Here is a 7,467-nt window from a genome sequence, read left to right as displayed (position 1 = left end):
AAATTCATAATCTCTTACATTCAATTGTTTACTTGGACCTGAGCCACATCAGTTATCTGTATTTTAACCTTTTTGTGGTTATTTGCTATGGAATCAAACACATTAATCAACATGTCTGATTATTCAAATGGTAACATCTTTCCAAAAGTGTCAGATATAAAGTCATAGATAAGGTGCAAGAACCCAGTTTAACACTGCTCACCTCAGTAACTGTGGAAGTCAAAACCTGTATTTTATTCTCATCCCAATCATTTACCCATTGAATGACCTTGGCAACCGATTATCTCCTTTTCCTATGGTGTCCATCCTTGAAGGAAGTAACAAACCGCCACGCTTTGAAGTAAACACCTCTGCTCTATAAAACAAGAAAAAAATAAACCAAGTCTTAAATGATATCATGATTTACTGAGATGTTGCTAAGCCTCCTTCTCAATCTGTTTTCCTACAAACTGAACAGCACTTATTTCACTATCAACTACATACTTGCTTTGTAATACTGCGTCTTCATTACCATTTACAACTGTAACCTATAGAAATGTTACTGAGAACAAACCTAATCTCTCATTAGTAGTAACAGAAAAAGACAGTTGAATTTTCAAGGTTTTATTTATGCTATTTTGGGATTTACTGAGACTTAAATACATATCTGCATTTAAGCTTAGCACTCCAATTTCTACACACAAATAATTGTGCAGTAGAAGAGGGAAGCTAAAACACTGCATCAGTTGGTTTGCTAAGAAGCAAAAATTTCCAGGGACTTCAACTGGGAAATGAACTATAAATGACAACCATGAGAGACAGTTAGAGCAATAGCTCTCTGCCTCCCTCATTTCAGCTGGAGCAGCTGAGAGTGACCTGACCTTGGAGAAACCTGTGTGAGCATGTGCTGTGTAAGACTAAGATTATCAGGGGAAAAGCAAACTGAATGCACTCATCACTAAAAGAAATTCAGAGACCGCTTGTGAAATGGCTACTGTAGAGTGGCACGTGCTGCTCTCTGCTGAATTTAATGGAGCCACCCTACAGAAAGACAGGCTGGGAAATCTGCCAAGTGAGTCTTGAATAAGACTAAACTATTATTATGAAAGAAAATGAGAAAAGGGCTATCATAAAGGGATTCAAATTTTACTTAGGTTTAGTTTACAACTCTCGTGTCTCGAGTAGATATTGAAAATTATCCTACATCGGGAATAATCAAAGTCAGTAGGATTTTTTTCTCAGCTTTTCAGACTAAAGGTTTTATACATTAGGAATGCATAATGTCATATAATTCACCTCTTCTGTTTCTTTCATCAACTATTTTTCTCTTGATGCTCTGTTCCTCAGGCACATGTGGCATAATGTGGGCTTTCCTGCAAAGATGCATCAGATGTGAACTGGTCAAATCTGTTAAGGAAGAGACAATTCTCCACAAAGGAACAGGAGCACCAAAACAAGGAAACCTGTCAAAATTTATCAGTCTCTTCCCATGAAAACATGAACACATAATATAAACAGGTGATGAACTAGAATTTAAATGGTTAAAAAAACCATATACGGAGCCTCATTGGTAGTGGATATTGGAGAAACATAGATATTTACAATAAGATACATGTGTAAGAGTGTTTCTGAGTGAAAGAAGTGCCTGGGAATGGGCTCAAGAGTAAGTGAAATTACACTGTCTTTCCTAAACCAGGTAAAAAACAAGATTAGGCAGCTGCCAAACTTGGACTGTATTAGAAGCAAGGCTATTTACATCTGATTAATAAATACTTCCAAATTCACTGAAGAAGTATTTGTCTACCTTTGGCTACAGTCTATTGTCCTTCATCAATTGTTTTGTATTTATTTTTGGATTTAGTGGAAGTTTCTGATTTCCTGTAATTTGGGAAAAAGCTCATCTTACAAAGGATCATAAGATTAATGTGAAGGACAGGATGCATTATTTATTTTCCTTCTTCCTCCATGTCACTGCAATATCTGTTCACATACATAAGCATCTGAGAAGGTAATTCATAGGCTTCCCTGTATCCAAGTCTTACAGCCACTGGGCTGTGCCAGGGAAACTGCTGTCACTTTTACATTCATAGCATCTCATAAACATCTCTCTAGTTTTGTCACTTTATTTTCCATGTTTTCATAACCTTCCTCCTGCTTCATTAGCAGTTTCGTACCTTCTGACTTGCCTTCCTTGTCAGTGCAGCCAAGATGCTGCCTTGACCCTGCTTGGCTTCTTTTTCCAGTTTACCCAGGTGGCTCACACAAATCCACAATCATTTCCTTGGAAGTGGGCACAATGGCTTCACTCCTATTACATCACATGTAAATCTCTTGCTTTTAAATCGCCACAGAATTTATGTTACCTCCTGCCATTCCTGTGTCGAGACCCTTAACTTGCCCATGCCTTCCATACATTCTTCAGACCTTTCTCCCACAAATCCTGGTGTGACCAAGGTGTGCTTGAAATGAGACCCCAGCTCTGTGAGCAAGGTGGCTTCCCCTGTCCATGTGTCACCAAGGAACCCATTCCTTTCAACTCTCTCCTTATTCTTTCACATCCACTTTTGTGCTATTTCATGTTTATCTCATGAGATATTCAGTAGATAAATTTCTCCAAAATATCTCCCAAAATCCTGTAGAAGTTTCACCAGGCATTGTTCCACATATGTGATAATCTCTTCAGCACAAAGGTTGTTTCTTTTAGATGATTTTTATATACCACAAAATCTTCAGCCTCTGTATAAACATAAATCAACAGCATTATAAAACATAAATTACAGGTATTAGAAAAAGGAAAAGATGCAATATAATTAATGGTCTGAGATTCAGGGAGTTTCAAATCAATAGAGGTTTTACCTGGATGTAAAGCCTTCTATGTGCCTGGATAAGTTATTTCACGTTTCCGTGGCTCTGTAGAACAACACTGAGTTTCCCTGGGATCATGTTCTGCCATCTCTACTATTACCACTGTAAACTCCACAGGGCAGAGTCCCCCCCCGCTATACGCATAAATAATGCCTGCAGCAAAGAAACCCCAAACTCATCTGGGTTCCTTGGTTTTAACATATTATAAACACTTAATTAAGAGTTTATTATTAATATAACAATTATTGGTGATGATGAAAAATGCTTTTCTTTCTTTTTCTTTTCTCTCTCTCGAAGACACAGGCACACACACACTGTTCACACAGGCTTTCTTTGGCTGCTATTGCCACCACACACTGACCTTTGAAATATGGAAATAAAAGTGCTCAGAAATAAAGCTGGCAGCAACAGGAGCCCGACTGTCGTCATTTAGAGTCTGAAACAAGCGGGGCCATAGTTTGCAAGCTGTCTTCATAATTACTTGAAGCAGTTGTCACTCTGGCTCTAGTTTGTTCATTACACCCCAAACAAACAGCTGATATTTGTTAAAGTACATAAGCCACTTTGTTGAGGCAGGGTTCTTTATTGTGAGGAACCCTGCAGCTGCGAGTCACACGCAGTTCATAGTATTTCCTGATTTCCTTTGCTTTATTTGCTTCCCTGCATTCCCTTTACAGCAATGTCTTTTTTACCAGTGAGAGAGAAAGAGTAAAAAAAAAAAAAAAAAAAAATACAATAAAGTAAACATTAGCTAACATAAAGCTTGATAGGCTTAAGGTTTATGACCCAAATCTGGTTCCCATTAAACAAATACTTTTGCTGTGGTAAAGAATGCTTAGCAATAAGAAAGTCATGGATGGAATTTGAGGCTGCTGCACTCTACTGAAACAACTGCTGCTTACAGTTCAGCGCCTTCCCTCTGCAGTAGCCTGAAGGGGAAGCGAATGGACAGAATCAATCTGAGCCAACTCAGGAGACTTCTGGGAAGGTTCTTTGCTCCCTTACAGCCTTAAAATTGAGGCTCTGGCAAGTATTCTGAAATATTCCATGTAAGAATTGTCAACCAGCTGACAGTTGTGGTCTTCTCTGATAAGCCACTGGGTGGTTGAATGGGAAAAGATCCCTTTTCGGTTTGCAGTGGGCAAGACTCCATGATTGCTGGTGGAGATGAAGGAAGGAATGGAGAAGGTGTGCAGAAAGCAGAGCTGGTTTCATCTGGGCTGTATGAGGGAGAAAAATCCTGTTCAATGAGACTTTTTTTCAAGTTTTTTCAGGTTGCCTACTCTGACAACATGAGTTTGAAAGAATAAAGACAATAAATGAGCTCAGTAGGCCAAAGAAGTTGACACAGTCTTGTACAAGACTAAACTGTTAAATAAGATCTGGAGGTGTGAACAGAGATCTCAGCCTGAGCAGCTTCACATCAACAATCACTAAAAGAAATAATGTAATTTCTTTTAAAGTAAAGATACAGAAGAAAAAAAACTGCAATGAAAGAACTTTAAATGTAGCGTGTTTCATTTTGATAGCATCCCTTATTCCCTTTCCCATTACTTGAAGGGAATTTTTATATGTGAAAAACCTTGTTTGGCAATCTTTCAGATGATATGAAAGATGTTATTGGTTGTCCTTGTTGGAGGGGAAGAATCAACTGAGGTGTTGTTACTGCAACTCTAAAATGTGCATAAAGCAAACAGTCAAGGTGAGAAAAGACCAGTAAAGGGAGAAAATGTGATTTATTTCCATCCTGTTGAATTGTAGCTCCAAGCTCATTGTTGTGGAAATATAAGCCCAGCACATTGTCTTGTCTGACATCTGCACATCCAGCAAACTTGTACCAGTGCTGAGCTATTTGAGATAATGCTTTCATCTACACAGCAACTGACAAAAGATACTCTCCTAGACTGCTAATCAGTCTTCCTGTTAAACATGAGACAATGAGAAAGAAAGAGAGAGAGAGAGAGAAAGAGAGAGAAAGAGAGAGAGAAAGAGAGAAAGAGGGAAAGAAAGAAAGAGGGAATGAAAGCAAAAGGGAAAGGAAGAAAGAGGGAAAGAAGGAAAGGAAAGGGAAAGGAAAGGGAAAGGAAAGGGAAAGGGAAAGGAAAGGGAAAGGAAAGGGAAAGGAAAGGGAAAGGAAAGGGAAAGGAAAGGGAAAGGAAAGGGAAAGGAAAGGGAAAGGAAAGGAAAGGGAAAGGTGCATGCAGTGTAGGGAGATACTGAGCAGTCTCACAGGTAGGAATGGTGAGGCCATGTATTATTTTAAAACTTCAGGAAACCCAGGGAAGGAGGTAGAGACTCATGGGTTCTTCTCTTACGAAAGGGGTCAAAAAAGGAAAGCTCAATGGAATGAAAGTGAGTAGGAGGTGAAACCCATTACATGAAGTTCACTCTTTTCCATTCAGTCACTTCCAGTCTTCTGCTGAATATATATAAAAATGCAGTATGTAGAACAAGTTATCCTTTAATTATTCATAATTTAGGCCTTTAATTTCTCATTATCTTTCCTACATTGTAACATCTATAGCTTGCTCTTGATAGAGCTAATCTTGCCTTTCCATTCTTGTCTCTGTCTGTCTTTTATACTTTGCGTAAGAGTCCAAGTTAGACCTCTGCTATTTTGCCAAGTACAGGAGAGACCAAGGGTCCAGAGAAAAAAGGAATGAACAATCCATAATCTCAGCACGGAGTATTTGCCACACCAATCTCACCTGAGATATGTCTATAATACATCCTTACAGGAGAAGCTAAGAGAACTTCCCAGGTCACAGCTCTCAGCTCTGATGTGTATTCTGGTCACTTCCTTACTCCGTACTGAGAGGAGTGCTGAGATGTGAAATCCCATCCTTCCATGCCTGCACTGTCAGAGGAAAAAAAGGGAAGCATGAGGCAAGAAGGGGAACTGCAAGGTGTACAATTGATTCCCAGTCTAAACCATCAGGGACCAGACTACAGGGAGTGTCCTTGTGTGTGTCTGCTCTGCAGGATGGACATAGTCACTGTGACCTTGTTGCTCTGATGCCACCAAGCCAGTGCCACCATGGGTTATCTGCCAGTACAGAGACAAACTGCTTTTGTCTTGATGGAAGTTTGCTGTAATTCTGACTCAGATGAAAGACTATTTTCCATTTTTATACAAGTTAAACCATGCCCAACAGTAACTGCACTGTACAGATTCAGAACTAGCAATAATATCATGGGGCAAACTTGCAAAACTATTTTATTTGTATGCTGATTCCCTCTCAAATAGAAGTGAATTGTTTGCTTGAAGGATGAGGTAGAAACGTGATGCTTCAGTATATAACCCAAGTTGGGTCATTTATACAGGGCATGTGCCTCCACCTGCATTCACCCTGAGCTTCCTGCTTTACCTATGTGCATAAATAAAGCAAGTTTCATTGGAGTTTTGGCAAGCCTGCATTTCCCAGCAGAAGCTTTTCATATTATTTTCCCTGGCACCCCTGCCAATAAGTGCACCCACTGAAAAGGTAACAGAATGTTTATAAGGAAAGGGTGACAGCAGAGTAGCAGTCTGCTAATATACTTTTCCAAACATAACACACTTCTGTGAAGTGCTTTGAGATCTGCACTTCAATGACCAGAAAACTTTTTATGCTGGGAAATTTTAAAAGAAGAGGATGCTACTGACACAGATCAGAGGAGACATGCCAATGTAAAGGACTGCCAGAGTAGAGGGGTACTGGGCATTGAACTGATGACCAAGCTGAATCTTCTATATTGATTAAAAAACTCCGAGACAGTACTATGATGATATAGAAATACATGTTAAAAGGTAATGCTGAGCATTATAAAAGGCTATATCTCAACTGTAAAGTAACCTTTCTAGTAAAGGCTGCCAAATCCCTTTCATTTCAGTAGGTGTTTCCTTTGTCTCACTAAACAGAAATATCTGCCCATACTGAGACAAGCACCATCATGCCTGTTGCTGCTGATAGGTGGACTGGGGTTAGTCAAAACCCAAAGCAGAAAGCATCTTAATAAAACAATAATGCAACCAGAATGTATTCAACTCTTAGTGTCTGATTTGTCATACCACAACATACATTTTAGGAGGCCAAGCTTGAAAAGTATCTATCTAGAGATTTTTTTGTTTCCCTCCTTTTCCTACTTTCCTTCTGTTTCCTGGATATATTCTATTATTTAAATATTTTACAAGATAGGCAGCATTCTCCTTCAATTTAAACCCTGGCAAAAGAGCATTAGAAAAAGTGACAAGACTATCATTTAGAGGAGAGGGTCACACTAGTGGCTTGTTACTTCATTTTCATGACAAAGATTGCATCTGACATTTAATACCCAACATCTTTCAAGAAATATAGTGAAGTGCTCCACCATTTTGACCTTTTCTTGGGTCTTTATTTCTAATTGGCCCATCCATTCCACTCTTTCCTAGGCATTATATCCCTATCAATCAAGGAAATCGAGATTACAGTCCACTGTGAAACAATACACATTTAAAGGAGGCAGCATTAAGGTTTTTAGGCCCCACATCATCTGCAGCTCAGAGTTCTTACAGTTGGATCACTAGAAACTATTTCCCCTTTTTTAATCTTCTCCAGCCTCTTACAACAAATTAAGAAAATAATAAAGTCTTCAGGATTGGCA

General features: G+C 39.0%; 1 long non-coding RNA gene across 2 annotated transcripts; it reads right to left on the bottom strand.

Moving 5' to 3' along the window:
* Positions 1 to 208: 208 nt before the first annotated feature.
* Positions 209 to 5,682, bottom strand: LOC116965716. 2 transcript variants are annotated; one of them, XR_004409584.1, is made up of 3 exons: positions 5,553 to 5,682; positions 2,343 to 2,715; positions 209 to 355 (listed from the first exon to the last, which is right to left on the bottom strand). It is a non-coding gene; the product is annotated as an uncharacterized LOC116965716 (long non-coding RNA). The 2 variants fall into 2 exon arrangements; XR_004409585.1 differs by lacking the exon at positions 5,553 to 5,682 and adding an exon at positions 2,836 to 2,913.
* Between the last annotated feature and the right edge of the window lie 1,785 nt (positions 5,683 to 7,467).

This window comes from Tyto alba, unplaced genomic scaffold (genome assembly GCF_018691265.1).
Source record: "Tyto alba isolate M040663 unplaced genomic scaffold, T.alba_DEE_v4.0 Super-Scaffold_2, whole genome shotgun sequence".
Classification (NCBI taxonomy): domain Eukaryota; kingdom Metazoa; phylum Chordata; class Aves; order Strigiformes; family Tytonidae; genus Tyto; species Tyto alba.
Note: the sequence above shows the minus strand (reverse complement) of the source record. Positions and strands in the feature narration are given on the sequence as shown.